Source organism: Bos javanicus, chromosome 2 (assembly GCF_032452875.1).
Source record: "Bos javanicus breed banteng chromosome 2, ARS-OSU_banteng_1.0, whole genome shotgun sequence".
NCBI classification, from domain to species: domain Eukaryota; kingdom Metazoa; phylum Chordata; class Mammalia; order Artiodactyla; family Bovidae; genus Bos; species Bos javanicus.
The window spans coordinates 40700984-40720666 of NC_083869.1; the positions used below are offsets into that span (position 1 = coordinate 40700984).

The window sequence follows — 19683 nt, forward strand, 5'->3', positions numbered from 1 at the left end:
AAATGGGAAAACCAGACCACTTTACCTGCCTTCTGAGAAATCTGTATGCAGGTCAAGAACCAACAGAACCAGACATGGAACAACAGACTGGTTCCAAATAGGAAAAGGAGTATGTCAAGGCTGTATATTTTTGTCACCCTGCTTATTTAACCTACATGCAAGGTACATAATGCAAAATGCCAGGCTGGATGAAGCACAAGCTGGAATCAAGATTGCCAGGAGAAATATCAATAACCTCAGATATGCAGATGACACCACCTTTATGGCAGAAAATGAAGAGGAACTAAAGAGCCTCTTGATAAAAGTGAAAGAGGAGAGTGAAAAAGTTAGCTTAAAACTCAACATTCAAAAAACTGAAATCATGGCATCCATTCCCCTCATTTCATGGCAAATAATGGGAAAACAATGGAAACTGTGACAGACTTTATTTTCTTGGGCTCCAGAATCACTGCGGATGGTTACTGCAGCCATGAAATTAAATTAAAAGACACTTGCTCATTGGAATAAAAGCTATGACCAACCTAGACAGCCTACTAAAAAGCAGAGACATACTTTGATGACAGAGGTCCATCTAGTCAAAGCTGGTCAATGGTTTTTCAGTAATCATGTATGGATATAAGAGTTGGACTATAAAGAAACCTGAGCATTGAAGAATTGATGCTTTTAAACTGTGGTGTTGGAGAAGACTCTTGAGAGTCCCTTGGACTGCAAGGAGGTCAAAACAGTCAATCCTAAAGGAAAGCAGTCCTGAATATTCATTGGAAGGACTGATGTTAAAGCTGATTTTCCAACACTTTGGCCACCTAATGTGAAGAACTGACTCATTTGAAAAGACCCTGATGCTAGGAAAGATTAAAGGCAGGAGGAGGAGGGGATGACAGACGATGAGACGGTTGGATGGCATTACTGACTCAGACTCATGTTTGAGCAAGCTCTCGGAGTTAACGAACAGGGAAGCCTGGCATACTGCAGTCCATGGGGTCACAAGGAGTTGGACATGACTGAGCGACTGAATTGATTCACTGAATACCAAATAACTGATCATGCCTCATATAACGTCCTACTTTTCATAGAGTTACATATGATACCTTCAAATGGCAATTTGAAGGACTAAACATTATATTTTACTTTTGTTAAAATACTGAGGTCTTTAATATAAGCTAGAATAAAATGATTTGATCTCTGGTTCCTCTGTCTTTTCTAAAACCAGCTTAAATATCTGGAAGTTTATGGTTCACGTATTGCTGAAGCCTGGCTTGGAGAATTTTAAGCATCACTTTACTAATGTGTGAGATGAGTGCAATTGTGCGGTAGTTTGAGCATTCTTTGGCATTGCCTTTCTTTGGGATTGGAATGAAAAACTGACCTTTTCCGGTCCTGTGGCCACTGCTGAGTTTTCCAAATTTGCTGGCATATTGAGTGCAGCAGTTTCACAGCATCATCGTTTAGGATTTGAAATAGCTCGACTGGAATTCCATCACCTCCACTAGCTTTGTTTGTAGTGATGCTTTCTAAGTGGTGCCCACTTGACTTCACATTCCAGGATGTCTGGCTCTAAGTCAGTGATCACACCATTGTGATTATCTGAGTCACTCTTCTTAATATCTTCTGCTTCTGTTAGGTCCATACCACTTCTGTCCTTTATTGAGCCCATCTTTGCATGAAATGTTCCCTTGGAATCCCTAATTTTCTTGAAGAGATCTCTAGTCTTTCCCAATCTGTTGTTTTCCTCTATTTCTTTGCACTGATCACTGAGGAAGTCTTTTTTATCTCTCCTTTCTCTTCTTTGGATCTCTGCATTCAAATGGGCATATCTTTCCTTTTCTCCTTTGCTTTTCACTTCTCTTCTTTTCACAGCTATCTGTAAGGCCTCCCAAGACAGCCATTTTGCTTTTTTGCATTTCTTTTCCATGAGGATGGTCTTGATCCCTGTCTCCTGTACAATGTCACGAACCTCTGTCCCTAGTTCATCAGGCACTCTGTCTATCAGATCTAGTCCCCTAAATCTATTTCTCACCTCCACTGCAAAATTATAAGGGATTTGATATAGGTTGTACCTGAATGGTCTAGTGGTTTTCCGCACTTTTTTAGTTTAAGTCTGAATTCAACTGTGGTGTTTGAGAAGACTCTTGAGAGTCTCTTGGACTTCAAGGACATCCAGTCAGTCCATCCTAAAGGAAATCAGTCCTGGGTATTCACTGGAAGGAGTGATGTTGAAGATGAAACTCCAATATTTTGGCCAACTGATGCGAAGAGCTGACTTATTTGGATTGAAGGCAGGAGGAGAAGGGGACAACAGAGGATGAGATGGTTAGATGGCATCACTGACTCAATGAACATGAATTTGGGTAAACTCTGGGGATTGTTGATGGACAGGGAGGCCTGGCATACTGTGGTTCATGGGTCTCAAAGAGTCAGACACGACTGAGCGACTGAACTGAAGAATAAAATGATAACATAACTTTCTATTATTTAAGATTAATAAAAATCAAGTAGTGTTTATCAAGATACTACTATGTATATGACATAAGGCACTCTGTATACACAACAATAGTTTAGAATATTGCATTTGATTCAGACTTGTCTTCAAATTCAGGCCTACCATTTAACAGCTGCATGACAAGTAGATAAGTGACTAAATCTCTATTTGCTAGAGAATATCAGCTGACTGTTAAGTCTATTTCTCTAGGCTTCTTAATCATGCAAACCTAATGTTGAGTTTAATGCCGTGCTCTCCTCCAGGGGATCTCCATGACCCAGGGGTGGAACCTGTGTCTCATGTCTCCTGCATTGCCAGGTAGGTTCTCACCACTAGTGCCACTTGGGAAGCCCCCTTACCCAGCCTATTTTATAGTGATATAGGGCCATGTGCCTAGATTCCTATCTGTATGATATAAGGGGGAAAACTACATGGAATTTATTGAAAGGCTTCTTAAGAGAATGGGGCAAATTCCTTTTTTCCTTCCTCACGTTTTCTGCTGGTTGGAATATAAATGCAATGTTTGAAACTCTGCAAGCTCTCTCTGATTTTGTGGTGATCTGCTTGAGTAAGGCAGAGCATAAAGAGAATTCTGACTTCCTGATGGCACTTTGAAGTTATCATAGCAGCTCTGGTCTTCATATATGATAAATATAAATGTAATTTTGTTATGGTATTGGTAATTTTTTTTCTGTAATATGCTGATAAACTGATCTTAACCAAGTCATTGTTCAAGCAAACTTTTTTCTTGTGTTTCATATTTGCATAATTACAGTAACTCTTTCATTAGGTTATTTGTTGCAAAGAACAAATAATATATGAAATTGTGAAGATCAGTGTCTGGCACATAGAAATCACTTTAAAACATTGGCTATTTTTTAAAATATAAATTTATTTAATTGGAGGCTAATTATTTTACAATATTGTATTGGTTTTGCCATAACATCAGCTATTTTTATGTTGTATAAAATAATTGGTAGATGGTTTCTTCCTTTGAGAATATCTCACATCATGAAGCCTACTTTTTCTTTTTATCTTCTATAATCCATATACCAGTAACAGTTGATTTGCAAATAATTTTAATATATAAAACTTATTAAACTAAGCAATATGTGCAAATCCCTTTAGAATAATTTTAGTAAATATATTATTTTGCTTGAGAGAAAATAGTTATTTCTTATATATGATGAATATATAAACTACAAGAATAGGAGAAATTGACCATTTCATGTATAGATAATGTCCACCCAGATATTTACAGAGGTAGCAAAGAGAAATTTATTTGACCTAAGATTTAAGAATTCAATATGTATGTGTAAAATTTTAGAATACAGCTCTTTAACACCTGATAATAATTGTTCCATTTTCATGTATTATATTACTAATTTTCTTCAAGACATTCCTGGAATATAAATTTCTCTTTAGATTGAGTGAAAAATCTATAAAACAAGATTTTGTTTTAACCTACTTGAAAATAATCACTGCAATTTCACATTTCTGCTAGTTATTCCAGGTTTACAGGAATCCAAGCTTATTGGCAACGCTGGAATTCCACTGCCTGTGAGGTCACATATTCTATTTGGGCCAACAAGATATATCTGGATGTCAAGTTTGAGTTGTACTGTTGTGATTAACTAAGTTTCCACAAGTATTGGAAGGCAGAGTGAGGAGAACAGAGAATCTAGGAATATTTTCTCTGAAACCATATGACAGATAAGGTGTCCTCTGAGTTAGTCTAAATCTCAGTAGGTGCTGAATCACAGTAGCTTCTGCAGCAGTTACCTAAAGAGACCAAATTTTTTTGAAATGAGAGTATGCATGGTTTATTATGGAAGTTGTCTTATCATAGAGCTTGAACATATATGATACACTTCTACAATTCTTCTAAGAAGTATTATTCCTTATTTTATTAAGAAACAGAATAAGTAGTTACATAAAACCTATATAATTTGCTGGCTTGTGAATCAAAGCCTCAGGCAAACCATTTTTTTATTTTTTAATTTAATCTTGTCCCCTATACTCACAGGGCAATCCCAGTGTTAAATTGCTGTACGTTGAGAGGACATTTTATACTCTAGCCCCTTAAAACAATAACTGAAAACCATGTTTTATTTTTTTCTGTATCTTATATTTTATCTTGATCCTATTTTTTTCTTTATTGTGCTGTTAATGAGTGAGGTGTATATGTAAATATTAAAATGTATGATTTGGTTAATAAAATACATGCTTTAAAACCACAAAAAAGTGAGATGGAAAATAATGTTTTACTACCTTGGAAAGGGAAAGTGTTAATTATTCTGTGATGGAAGAACACTTACCTAAATACTGATGTAGAGATGGATACCATATTTATCTTAAACTACCCCACGGCAAAGAACCTGTGAAGAAGACAGTTACCTTTGGAACCATATTTATCATGTAAATAACTCAGAAAAGGATACTGCCAGTTACATCTTTAAGATACAAAAATGCATGCATTTCACTATTTTGTAAATGCCAGAGAGATGCAGCATCCGTTAGAGTTAACGGTGCGGCACTTTTGTGTTCAGTAGCATGAATCATTAATCATGAGACAGGCCATATTCTTGTACTGCTTCTGCTTTCATTACTTGGCCTAATTAAACAGTTCTCTGAACTGGAATCTCAGATTCCTCTGTTACAGATTATCATTAATTATGGTGAAAGTGCTCAGAGATGTTGGACTCAATTATATTCTACTCAACTCTGGCACCGTGTGATTCATTGCACAGCCTGCTCTGCAGATGTACTCTTTTCTTATCTCGCACTCCCACTTTTGTAAATTGGGCTCTGGCAGCCAACAAACTAAGAGTTATGTGCTGCGTTTTCATTAAAAACATGTTGGAGAAGCACAGACCAATTAAGGATTCTGTATTTTATAAGGAGTGATGAGATGAACAGTGGATTCTGGGAGAATTAGCTCAGTGAAGAAGCCATCTCAATCCCATTGTATTGCTAAATTTGGTGCCTCTTTTCTGTCTGGGGGTCGTTTGGCTAAGTTGCTGGCTCAAAAATTTTCCTTTTCATAATTTAAAATAAACCAAGTTATTGCTAGTCAATGGGAAGAAACTCAAAATTTTGTTTGGTGCTTGTGTGTGAGCTACTGGAAAATATTCCTAGCAACATATGCCAACCATATTATAGCTCAAAAGATACTAATTTCATCACTTTTGACAGTCATTTTCTGTGCTATGTAACAAAATCTGTTCAACAGCACTAAGTCTAGGCAAGCTGGACTAATAGATGTCATAGACAAAGCCAGAGTATCAGGATTGGCAGGCTTTTGATAGTGTTTAATGTATGTGAGGAAAGAGTGTGTAATCTGACATATAGCACAAGCAAATCATATTATCCCAAAGTAGTTCTATTGAATTTAGACTTTAAGGATTCTCTTTTCCTCATTTATTTACAACTTTCCTTCTTTTCCCCCTTCCTTCCTTTTTTATCTCTGCCTTTTCTCTCTTCCTTCCTATTTTTTAGAAGAATCAAAAAAATGTCCTTTTGTTTTGAATATTATGGAGATTATGTGCACTTTGAAATGTGTTTTAATAATTAAACAAAGCTTACAATAAAATCATTTCTTCAGTTTTCTCATTGACTACAAAACCACACACACAAAATGATATTTTAAATCATGGGTATTTAACTATTTCATGGAAAGACAATGTGTTTATCTAATTTAAATTAAAATTACAAAAAAGAAAATGATATGAATTTTTATTTGGAGAACGTCCATTAAGAAGTTGGATGGGCATTGAGAACTCGTGGATCATAATTGCAATAAGTGTGTAAACATTTGGGAAGTGGTAAAAAATATATCTAGTTTTCTTTTCCTTTCTATCATGAGTTTTAAATTATAATGTAATAGAAATTATTTGTTTTTAGAATAGCTGTTCTTAAAGTGAAATCCATTATCATTCAATTTACTTCTGGTATCGTTCACAAAATGTAACAAATTATCAAGGTATTTACCTGAAAATACTTATTTAATAAAAATGAGTATTTATACTAATTTGTATAACATGGAAAGTTTTTGTTATTGATAAGAAGAGATAACTATCTGGTTCAGTGAGAAGTTGTATTTTTTTCTTTGTTGTCCAAACAGTTATGGTAGGATATGATTTCACAACATCATCAATAGGGACATCAAAAAAAAAAAAAAGGTTTCAGAGATGTACAAACTAATCATTTATTTAAATGTAGCAAATGGCTTAAAGCCAATGCTTGTTATCAGGTAAACATGCTTTCTACTCAATATATGAAAAAAAAAATGCGTAAACATGATTTGCTCAAAGTAAGGATGAGTTTAAGAGCTCTGTTTCCCTCATTCCACTTGAAAAGTATGGTGCCAAATCAATCAACTGGTGTTCATGTTCCCCTTTGTTTCTCATTTTGAGAGGTGAACAAAAATAACACACAGTAGTAATATATCACAAAGCTATGCTCAAGGGTGACACATGGACAGCTCTGCTCTGGTTCAGGTTAACTTAACTAATAATATGCCTCATCATTATTGCTAGTTTTCTACTTTTGCAGGCATCACTTAATTTATCTGACATTAAATTGTCCTCAACTTGATCTTAGAATCTCTTTCCTACAGTGGAAGATATTAAACTGCATATATTCACCCACAAAAGTAGCCCCACAAATAAAGGAGGGGTGCATCCTTTCTCTTATTTTTACATTTTCTAAAGTTTATATTTTGGCATTTCCTAAATAAAATTTAATTTTTATGTATTTCCATTGACTATATGTCCATTTCTCCTGAATGTGGTCTGGAAGAGAATAGAATTAAAACAATGTGGTGAGAAAAAAAAGTTCTAGATGTAAGCCTTTTGGCTTAACAGTTTTTAGGTTTTCATATCCTGCAGTAGTTTCAGGTTTTAATATATATGAAAATCAGTGGTCTTGTATCTATGCATATGTGTCGTCTATAATATAATTTTGACAGATGGTGAGCTGGATAAATCTAGTCCCTGACTATAGAAAACCTTGGCTTGTCTTGCACTCTACCAAAACTTGTTTAAAAAGGCATTCACATGTATTTATTTTTTAAATAAAGATTCATTTTTTGGCCTGCCCTTATTTCTCATTGAGATGCTTGCGTCCCCGTCTTTGACAGTCCCATATACACATTTTACCTGAGCTGCTGTGATTTTTTTTTTTTTACCGGATTATTCCATGCATAATACTGATGACTATACTATTCTACATCTTCTCCTTATTAAAAATAAATATGTTACCTTGCCCCTATTTGCACTATCTAAAATTCTGACAACAATATCTTACTTAAAAAAATAAAAACCGAGAAACCAGGAAGCAGTTTCTTCCACTAGCAGCTCAGACAGACTGCTCATTGAAAATGTAATACACCGCTGCTGTGTCACAGGTCAGCTGGCAAATGGCAATCTGAATTTTAAAAGGAATATGAATAAAATTCTGTTTTATTTTGAAAATGAACTTTCTGCCCTCCATCATGAATCCAATATATGTCTTAATCTTCTATGCTCTTGAAGCCTGCGGCTCCTGGCTGAGTCCTTTGACTTCTGAACCTAATAAGGAAATAGGTTGTTTTCTCATCCTCGTCTCATTTTTAGAAGGGCTGAAACAAACAGTCCCCTATTTCAAATGTAATTGACAAAGCATAAAAACATGTATGTTATATAATTTTAGGTTTACAACCAAGCTCAGCACTGGGGTGTTTTATTTTTAAATTTGATTAAGATGTTATACCTTTGGAAATGTGCAGTCAAGATTCAAAATCAAAATTTCCAAGTGTATGATTGTATGTTTACCTTAGAACTGTACATGTGAAGCTGATAAAGGATAGAATGGATAATGGTACACTTCAATTGGGAACATTTTCATTTAACCTGGACAGATTTATAGTCTAAGAGAGAGATGTATAGACAGAATTTAAAATACACATTTATGTTTATTGTTCCTGTTTAAAAATCAACTGGGTGTGTATGGTATCTATATGTTTGTTTGATTTTTTGTTTTGATAGAAGTTAGTTCATCATTATGCTCGTATCTTTCTAAATTGAATGTTTCCCCATTCCCTTAAAATTATGACTTTTAATTAGAGAATAACATGCCCTATTTTCAGGAAAAAAAAAAGGTTTCAATTTTTCAATGTATTCTTTTTTATTTAAAAATCCTAAGAATTATATATTGCTATGCCTTAAATCCACTGCTATTTTTTAATGACATAATTATGGGAACTACTTTTTAAGAAGAAAAATGATAGAATTGGAAAACACTTAAAATAAGTGCAGTTACGGTGCCATGCTGCTACTGTATCTCATAACCAGATTTGTGTAGCATCAACACAACTTAACCAATCATTCTAAGGAAATAAATGCTGAAATTTCGGAGAGCATGTGTGTGTGTTGTGTGTGAGATAGAGAAAAAATAAAGGGAGAGGTACACACACACACTTAAGCGAAGAGATATGTTAATAATTGAACTTTTTTAGCTTAACACTTCTCCATGTTATTTTTCAGGTCATGGCTATATTTTAAATTTCTTTAGGAAATATATGGCCATTCTAAGCTTACAGCAATTAACTTATTACCGCAATGCTGTAGTTATTAAAGTTTACAAGGACAGAAAACTGCTTGAAACTTTAGATAGCTGGTTTTAGTCTTCACTCCTTTTCTTGACATTCTAAAAATATATAGGCTTAAAGGAAACATGGTACATATACACAATGGAATATTACTCAGCCATTAAAAAGAATACATTTGAATCAGTTCTAATGAGGTGGATGAAACTGGAGCCTATTATATAGAGTGAAGTAAGCCAGAAAGAAAAACACCAATACAGTATACTAACACATATATATGGAATTTAGAAAGATGGTAGCAATGACCCTATATGCAAGACAGTAAAAGAGTCACAGATGTATAGAACAGTCTTTTGGATTCTGTGGGAAAGGGTGAGGGTGGGATGATTTGGAAGAATGGCACTGAAACATGTATATTATCATATGTGAAACAGATTGCCAGTCCAGGTTCAATGCATGAGACAGGGAGCTCGGGGCTGGTGCACTGGGATAACCCAGAGGGATGGGATGGGTTGGGGAGGGAGGGGAAAAGGGGTTCAGCATGGGGAATACATGTACACCTGTGGCACATTAATGTTAATGTATGGCAAAACCACTACAATATGGTGAAGTAATTAGCCTCCAATTACAATAAATAAATTTATATTCAAAAAATTAAAAAAAAGAAAACATGAACTAAAATAGAATCACAATTGAACTACAGTTCAACAAATAATTACTGAATATCCAATATAGTCTAAATGTTGAATTCACAATTACTGTATACAAGGATGGTACAGCAAGAAGATAGATCTTTTAGTTGAGTAAATAGACAAATTATATGATTGTTGTCATATCACATGACATGTGAAGTGATCACAGTAGGCAAAAAATAAGTTAAAAGCACAGAGCACGACAAACGTGGAATGGGAAAGAGGAGGCCAGGGAAAGCATTGTGGGAAAAGTGATTCTGAAGAGTATTCTTTAAGGATGACATGAAGTGTATTAGAGGAAGGGTAGCTTAGATGACTTTCCTATCAGTTCAGTTCAGTTCAGTCGCTCAGTCGTGTCCAACTCTTTGCGACCCCATGAACGGCAGCACGCCGGGCCTCCCTGTCCATCACCAACTCCCGGAGTTCACTCAGACTCAAGTCCATCAAGTTAGTGATGCCATCCAGCCATCTCATCCTCTGTTGTCCTCTTCTCCTCCTGCCCCCAATCCCTCCCAGAATCAGGGTCTTTTCCAGTGAGTCAACTCTTCACGTGAGGTGGCCAAAGTACTGGAGTTTCAGCTTCAGCATCAGTCCTTCCAATGAGCAATGACTGATCTCCTTTAGAATGGACAGGTTGGATTTCCTTGCAGTCCAAGGGACTCTCAAGAGTTTTCTCCAACACCACAGTTCAAAAGCATCAATTCTTTGATGCTCAGCTTTCTTCAAGTCCAACTCTCACATCCATACATGACCACAGGAAAAACCATAGCCTTGACTAGACAGATCTTTGTTGGCAAAGTAATGTCTCTGCTTTTGAATATGTTATCTAGGTGGATCATAACTTTCTTTCCAAGGAGTAAGAGTCTTTTAATTTCATGGCTGCAATCACCATCTGCAGTAATTTTGGAGCCCCCAAAAATAAAGTCTGACACTGTTTTCACTGTTTCCCCATCTATTTCCCATGAAGTGATGGGACCAGATGCCATGATCTTCATTTTCTGAATGTTGAGCTTTAAGCCAACTTTTTCACTCTTTTCTTTCACTTTCAACAAGAGGCTTTTTAGTTCCTCTTCACTTTCTGCCATAAGAGTGGTGTCATCTGCATATCTGAGGTTATTGACATTTCTCCTGGCAATCTTGATTCCAGCTTGTACTCCCTCCAGCCCAGCGTTTCTCATGATGTACTCTGCACATGTTAAATAAGCAGGGTGACAATATACAGCCTTGACGTACTACTTTTCCTATTTGGAACCAGTCTGTTGTTCCATGCCCAGTTCTAATTGTTGCTTCCTGATCTGCATATAGGTTTCTCAAGAAGCAGGTCAGGTGGTCTGGTATTCCCATCTCTTTCAGAATTTTCCACAGTTTATTGTGATCCACAGAGTCAAAGCCTTTGGCATAGTCAATAAAACAGAAATAGATGTTTTTCTGGAACTCTTTTGCTTTTTCCATGATCCAGTGGATGTTGGCAATTTGATCTCTGGTTCCTCTGCCTTTTCTAAAACCAGCTTGAACACCAGGAAGTTTACGGGTCACATATTGCTGAAGCCTGGCTTGGTGAATTTTGAGCATTACTTTACTAGCGTGTGAGATGAGTGCAATTGTACAGTAGTTTGAGCATTCTTTGGCATTGCCTTTCTTTGGGATTGGAATGAAAAGTGACCTTTTTCAGTCCTGTGGCCACTGCTGAGTTTTCCAAACTTGCTGGCATATCGCGTGCAGCACTTTCACAGCATCATCTTTTAGGATTTGAAATAGCTCAACTGGGATTCCATCACCTCCACTAGCTTTGTTTGTAGTCATGCAAGGCCCACTTGACTTCACATTCCAGGATGTCTGGCTCTAGGTGAGTGATCACATCATCGTGATTATCTGGGTCATGAAGATCCTTTTTGTACAGTTCTTCTGTGTATTCTTGCCACCTCTTCTTAATATCTTCTGCTTCTGTTAGGTCCATATCATCTCTGTCCTTTATCAAGCCCAGCTTTGCATGAAATGGCTGTGACGGACCACGCAGAAGGGCTCCGGCTGTGACGGACCGCGCAGAAGCATGGCTGAGAGGAGCTACCCCACGCCTGAGGTCAGGGGCGGCGGCAGAGAGGAGCAACCCCACATCCAAGTAGCAGTGGCTGTGGGGGCCAAGAGGACATACTCCACTTTCAAGGTCAGGAGGGGTGACCTCCTCCAAGGTAAAGAGCTGCAGCTGCACTTTGCTGGAGCAGCCATGAAGAGATACACCACGTCCAAGGTAAGAGAAACCCAAGTAAGATGGTAGGTGTTGTGAGAGGGCATCAAAGGGCATACACACTGAAACCATAATCACAGAAAACTAGCCAATCTGATCACATGGACCAGAGCCTTGTCTAACTCAGTGAAACTAAGCCATGCCATGTGAGGCCACTGAAGATGGACAGGTCATGGTGGAACGGTCTGACAGAATGTGGTCCACTGGAGAAGGGAATGGCAAACCACTTCAGTATTCTTGCCTTGAGAACCCCATGAACAGTAGGAAAAGGCAAAATGCTAGGATCCTGAAAGAGGAACTCCCCAGGTTGGTAAGTGCCTAATATGTTACTGGAGATCAGTGGACAAATAACTCCAAAAAGAATGAAGGGATGGAGCCAAAGCAAAAACAATACCCAGTTGTGGATGTGACTGGTGAAAGAAGCAAGGTCCAGTGCTGTAAAGAGCAATATTGCATAGGAACCTGGAATGTTAGGCCCATGAATCAAGGCCAATTTGAAGTGGTCAAACAGGAGATGGCAAGAGTGAACATCGACATTCTAGGAATCAGCTAACTAAAATGGACTGGAATGGGTGAATTTAACTCAGATGACCATTATATCTACTACAGTGGGCAGGAATCCCTTAGGAGAAATGGAGTAGCCATCATGGTTAACAAAAGAGTACAAAATGCAGTACTTGGATGCAATCTCAAAAATGACAGAATGATTTCTGTTCATTTCCAAGGCAAACAATTCAATATCATGGTAATCCAAGTCTATATCCTGACCAGTAATGCTGAAGAAGCTGAAGTTGGATGGTTCTATGAAGACCTACAAGACCTTTTAGAACTAACACCCAAAAAAGATGTCCTTTTCATTATAGGGGACTGGAATGCAAAAGTAGGAAGTCAAGAAACACCTGGAATAACAGGCAAATCTGGCCTTAGATTATGGAATGAAGCAGGGCAAAGGCTAATAGAGTTTTGCCAAGAGAACGCACTGGTCATAGCAAAGACCCTCTTCCAACAACACAAGAGAAGACTCTACACATGGACATCACCAGATGGTCAACACCGAAATCAGATTGATTATATTCTTTGCAGCCAAAGATGGAGAAGCTCTATACAGTCAGCAAAACCAAGACCAGGAGCTGACTGTGGCTCAGATCATGAACTCCTTATTGCCAATTCAGACTTAAAGTGAAGAAAGTAGGGAAAACCACTAGACCCTGCAGCTATGACCTAAATCATATTCCTTATGATTATACAGTGGAAGTGAGAAATGGATTTAAGGGACTAGTTCTGATAGAGTGCCTGATGAACTATGGACGGAAGTTCATGACATTGTACAGGAGACAGGGATCAAGATCATCCCCAAGGAAAAGAAATGCAAAAAAAGCAAAATGGCTGTCTGAGGAGGCCTTACAAATAGCTGTGAAAAGAAGAGAAGCGGAAAGCAAAGGAGAAAAGGAAAGACATAAGCATCTGAATGCAGAGTTCCAAAGATAGCAAGGAGAGATAAGAAAGCCTTCCTCAGTGATCAATGCAAAGAAATAGAGGAGAACAACAGAATGGGAAAGACTAGAGATCTCTTCAAGAAAATTAGAGATACCAAAGGAACATTTCATGCAAAGATGGGCTCGATAAAGGACAGAAACGGTATGGATCTAACAGAAGCAGGAGATATTAAGAAGAGGTGGCAAGAATACCTTCCTATAGAGTGAGTTGATTGAAATGTGAAATGAGGGAAAGGATTTATATGTTTGTTGGATAACTGGAAATGTGGGCAATAGGATCCATATTTTAAGTGACTTCTGAAACATCCTATTTGTTGCTTCCTTATTATATACCAGCCATTTAGTCTTGAAGAAATTAGTTCCAGGTCCACAGTTACTTGTTTCTTAGACTAAGCCAATTAAGATAAATTCATTTCCCTAGAGTCACTGTTCCAGGAAATTTGCTTTACATAAATTATGTCTTAATAGTGTATAGACATTTTATCTTGATTCAGGTGTGAGTATATGACCTGATTGGCACAGTCATACTAGAAGATAGTGATTTTACTTCATACCGTAGGAATGATAATCTTTACCTCCCACTAGCATGCAGAGTGATAGAGTGCCTGATGCTAGAGCTCAACATTCCAGACAGGAAGAAGAAAGATGAAAAGCAAAAGGTATGCACATCAACTGGGTCATCTCCAATAAAGAACCTTCCCAAAAACCATATCCAATAGATTGTGTTTATATCTTACTCACCAAAATTGTGTCAAATGTCTATTTCTGCTTGCAAAGGAAGTGGGACATGTATTCTTTGCTGGTACATATCCACTTCAAAATAAATTGGAATTTTGTTAATAAAGAAGAGGAGAGTGAATATTATGTAAGACACTAAGATTTTCTAATATACAGTCCCTGACCTCAAAGTGTTCATAGTCTACTATTGGAACAGAAATACAAAATAATTACAACCTCTTTTAAATTTTACTTTAATAAAGGTAGCAACAGAGTACTGTTAAAGAGAGAATTATTTTTTAATGATGGGCTTTTATTTACAAGAAATACATAGACTACATTTTTCTATATAAAATTGAAGGAAGGTTCTAACTTCAAAGCCCAATAAATCCCAATATTGTAGAAAAGAAATTTAAAATATTAATAGGCTAATTATTATTATTCTTATTTTTAAAAAGCAAGGATGTCATCTGTGGACTGATTCCCTGATGCACTGTTTTAGGGGAGTGAGTAAAAATAAAATCAAAATAAAAAGCCAAGACTGTGATATGAGTTTGAAGCTTTCCTTAATAGTGCTCTCACCTGCTGCAGTGGGAAGATGGTGAATCATGGTGCCTATGCTGTTGGTGGCTGAATCCTCTGGGGGATACAATGTACACTGTATTAGAGTAGTCCCTTTTATAAGCAGTATCCACAGCTGTACACGAAAGAAGGCAACCCTGTCTTCTGTTGCTATATAAACTTAAACTTAGAAAAAATGAAACAACCCCTTAAAAAGCTCAAACTAGCAAATCACATAAGATGAAATTGATACTCTGAACTATCCTATACTATTCTAAAAATGTAACTGAATCTGTAGTTAAAAAACATTCCAATAAAGAAATATGCAAACCCAAATATCCCACTGCTGAATTCTGTTCTGTTCTGTTCTATTCAGTTGCTAAGCCATGTCTGGCTCTTTGTGATCCATGGACTGTAGAGTGTAGCCTGCCAGTCTCCTCTGTCCATGGGAATTCCAGGCAAGAATACGGAAGTGGGTTGCCATTTCTTTCTCCAAACAAAATTCTAACACTTAAAAAACAAATAAAATTGATTTTGTATAATATCTTCCATAAAACAAAATAAGAAGGAAAATTTCTTACCTAGTTTTATAAGGGCAGAATTATCCTGAGTCAAAAATCAGGTGAAGAAAGTACAAATAAAATGACATATCTCTAACTCTCATGAAAATAGACACAAAAATCTTCTGCAGTGTTACCACCAAATAAATTATAACAATTAAAAATGCAATGCTTCATGGTTTATTGGATTTTATCCCAGGAAGTATAACATTCAATATTCAAAATTAATCAATTTAATCCATTATAATCCACATGATCATAACAACTGACGCAGAAATGCATTTCACAAAATTCAATACCACACTGATTCATGATAAACTCCTTAGCAAACAAGAAATACAAGGGAACTTCTTTAATATGATAAGAAAAATCAAGAAAAAGAAATCCTACAACTAATGTCATATTTAACGGTGAACGACTGAATGCTTTCTCCCTAAGATGAGGGTAGGACAAGGATATCCACTCTCAGCAGTGCTATCCAATATCTAACTGGAAGATCTAGTAAACGAAACAAACAAACAAACAACAACAAAACGATATAAAATACATACAAATTGGAAACGAAGAAATAAAACTCTCTGATTCATGTGGATGTGACTATCTACATAGAAAATCTCAATAAATCTACAGAAAAGGATTATAGATAAGTGTTTGAATATAAAATTTATGATAGCTCTAAAATTATGGAACACAGAGCTACAAATCTGTAACAAAACATTTACAATATCTATATGTTGAAAAGTATAAGTATAAAATATATCAAAGAAAATCTAAATAAATGGAGGGACATTCTGTGTTCACAAATTCAAAAACTAAAATAAAATGATCAATTATATGAATAGTCGTATAAAAGTTTAACACAATTCTTTTAAAATCCCAGCAAGATATTTTATAGATATAGATAAGATTATTCTAAACTTTGGGGCTTCCTAGTTGGTGCTAGTGGTAAAGAACCCGCTTCCTATTGCAGGAGACTTAAGAGACAGGTTTGATATCCCTGGGTCAAGAAGATCCCCTGGAGAAGGACATGGCCACCCACTCCAGTATTCTTGCCTGGAGAATTCCATGGACAGAGGAGCCTGGCAGGCCAAGGTCCATAGAGTCACAAGAGTCAGACACAAGTGTAGTGATTTAGCACACACCAATGCATTCTAAAATTTATAAGGCAAAGTAAAGGAATTAGAATTGTTAGAAGAATTTTGAAACAGAAGAGTAAGAGGAAGTAATTGCTCTACCTTATTTCAACGTTTATTACTATATGGCTACAGTAAACAACACTGTTGGCAAAGAGATAGATGTATAAGTCAATGGGACAGAAAAGAGAACCTAGAAATCACCCCAAACAAAATGGACAAATGACATTTGACAAAATGCAAAATCAACTCAGTGGAGGAGAGATAGTCTTCTCAAACCTTTCAGAAAAGTAAAAGTTGCTCAGTCATGTCTGACTCTTTATGACTCCATGGACTATACTGTCCATGGAATTCTCTGGGACAGAGTACTGGAGTGGGTGGCTGCTCCCTTCTCCAGGAGATCTTCCCAACCCAGGGACTGAATCCAGGTCTCCCACATTGCAGGTGGGTTCTTTACCATCTGAGCCACCAGGGAAGCCCTTTCAAACCTTAGTTGTAGAAAAATTCAAAGTCTATGGGCAAAAAATTTAACCTAGAACAAAACCACATTAAAAAAAAATCTCAAAATAAATCACAGATTTAAATGTACATATGGATTTTCAGAATATAACATAACATTTTTGAGGCCTGGGGCTTGCTAAAGAGACTAGACACCAAAAGGATGATCCATCAAAGAAAAAAAATAATGAATTAGACTTTATTAAAATTAAAGATTTACTCTTTGAAAGACCCTTTTCAAAAGTTATAATTTTAAGGAACTCTCTATTCTACCTAGTTTTTTATTTTTTTTCTTATAGAAAGCTGAAAAAGTTTGGATTTTTCTTTGTCACCTAAGCCACATTCCATACATTTAACATTTTCAATATTGTACAATCCTAAGTATTCTCTAATTTTCATTACAGTTTTTCACGTGACCATGTTATTCAGAAATATGTTCTTAAAAAGGTTATGAGTGTTGATTCTGTTATTTATCCCTATCTTAGTTCCTTCAAGATTAGACAACATGTTCTATGTAATGATTTCTCTCCTAGACCTTTATGTTGTTGTAAAGATTTCTTCTGTGTCCTAGTCTGTGTTCAATTTTCATAAGCAGATAATGTATGCTTAAAAAAAAATCAAGTTTTCTACATGACCGCTGTCCATAAGAACATGCATTTCTTCACTGAATTTTTCAAGTAATATATATTTTAACTAATATTACTTTCTATTCAATCTGTCAATTACTGAAATAAGTGTATTAAAATCTATAAAGATGGACATTGATTTCTCCTGATAATTATGCCAAATAATGTTTGTATATATTTAGAACTATGTTAAATGAAACAAAAAATCAGAGGAGTTATATTTTTCTGGTATGTTGTTTGTATTTTATCTTTAAAGATCCATTTTAGATGTATATATTAGTTTTGTAAGTATGTTTATTTATATCATTTATTTCATAAATTATTTATGAGTAATTCCAATGATCATTTACATTATAGGAAGTATATCAGTTTGATTTAAATTAAGCAAGATTATTATTTTTTAAAATTATATGTTCTAAACACAAAGTTCAGTCCATTTATACTTGTGATGCTTGAAGACTTTTTCTTTAGTTCCACCATATAATTTTTTTTTCTATTTACTGTCAGTTGCTTTCTTTTTCTACTATTTTTCTGACTTTTAATTTGATGAATTGAATTTCATATTTTCATATTTTGTTGTACTACTACAGAGATTAATCATTTTATTTCTCTCCTTTTGATATTTATCATAAAACTTTCAATCTATATATGTGACACAATCTAATGATACTAATTATTCCTTCCATTCTCACAAAAAACACGATTTTTAAGCCCTCAAGTCCAAAAGATGTTTATATTTACATTGTATTCAGTATTCATTAGCCAATAAAAATAGTTAACATTCTTACAATAAAAATTATTTTGTATTATCAGAGATTATTCAGATTTGCCCACCTATTTATCAATTTTTATTGCTCACCTTCACTTTATTTATCTCATTCTTTTCTTCTCTTAATTTCTTATTTCTGATGTATGTCATTCAGCCTTCCCTTTTGGGAAATTTGAGAGAACATTATTCTCCCTCTATCTCACTTTCTAAAAATATCTCTTTTCTTCTCTGCACTTAATAAACTAGAATTGAAGTTAGACAAATATTTTCTCTCCACGTTTTAAATATATTTTTCTCCATCAGTTTATTGTTTTGTGTTGTTCTGGAAAAGTTATATATAACTGTAAGTATCATTCTTTTATATGTAATCCCATTTATAATCTTTGGTTATATTTAAAAATATCTCCCCTACTTTTGGTAAACTTTCCTACAATGTTTTTAATTATCCTGTTTAGGATTTATTGCGTATCTTACTCCTGAGAATTCATAGGTTAATATTGCTGGGGAAATTGCTTTTGGAGCACTCTATACAGGGCTATTCATTGTATCTAGCCTTTTCATTACCTGTCCTTCATGCTTTGCATTTCACCTCTTTTACTCTCTATGCTATAAACAAAACAGGTTTTTTTTTTTCTAATTATCTTTCATTTTACTAATTCTTTGTTTAAGGATATATAATGTGATGGCTAAATTTTCCACTGTTTTTATTTATTTATTTTCTCATTTCTTAAAGTTATAGCTAGTTCTTATTGAATCAAATTATACTTTATGTTATATTGTTATTTCTTATTCTGTGTTTTTCAACTTAATCATTTTAAACATACTAATTACATTATCTGAAGTCTAATCCTGCTTTTTCTTTTTCATTTTTTTAAATTAATATATTTATTTTAATTGGAGGCAATATTGTAGTGGCTTTTGCCATACAGACTCTTAATCATATTGTATTTTCTATCCCTGTGCCTTGTAACTTCAATTGTGAAATAGACTTTTCTTTTAAATTATTTGCCATCTTGCATGAAGCATATTTGATTCTCAGAATATTAGTAGTGAAGCAAAATTTTTTTTGTTTTAAAATCCATCATAGATTGTACTTTTCTAAATACAATTAAAATGGATTGTTTGAAAAGACGAAATAAATGAAGATATAAAGGTAAGTACTAGGTTTTAAAAAAATATTAGACCACATTTTTATTACTTACTTCATAAAATTGCTATAACTATTTCTAACACTTTCAGTTTCTATACTTACTTTGTCATCACTGATGAGTCGAAAATAGTTTACCAATCAGCACCAGTTCACAGATCACCCTATAAGTAA

General features: G+C 35.2%; 1 long non-coding RNA gene across 1 annotated transcript; it reads right to left on the bottom strand.

The window, feature by feature from the left end:
- Positions 1–3647: 3647 nt before the first annotated feature.
- On the bottom strand, positions 3648–15147 carry LOC133235552 (uncharacterized). The gene is made up of 3 exons (XR_009732590.1): positions 14798–15147; positions 4798–4857; positions 3648–4261 (listed from the first exon to the last, which is right to left on the bottom strand). It is a non-coding gene; the product is annotated as an uncharacterized LOC133235552 (long non-coding RNA).
- Between the last annotated feature and the right edge of the window lie 4536 nt (positions 15148–19683).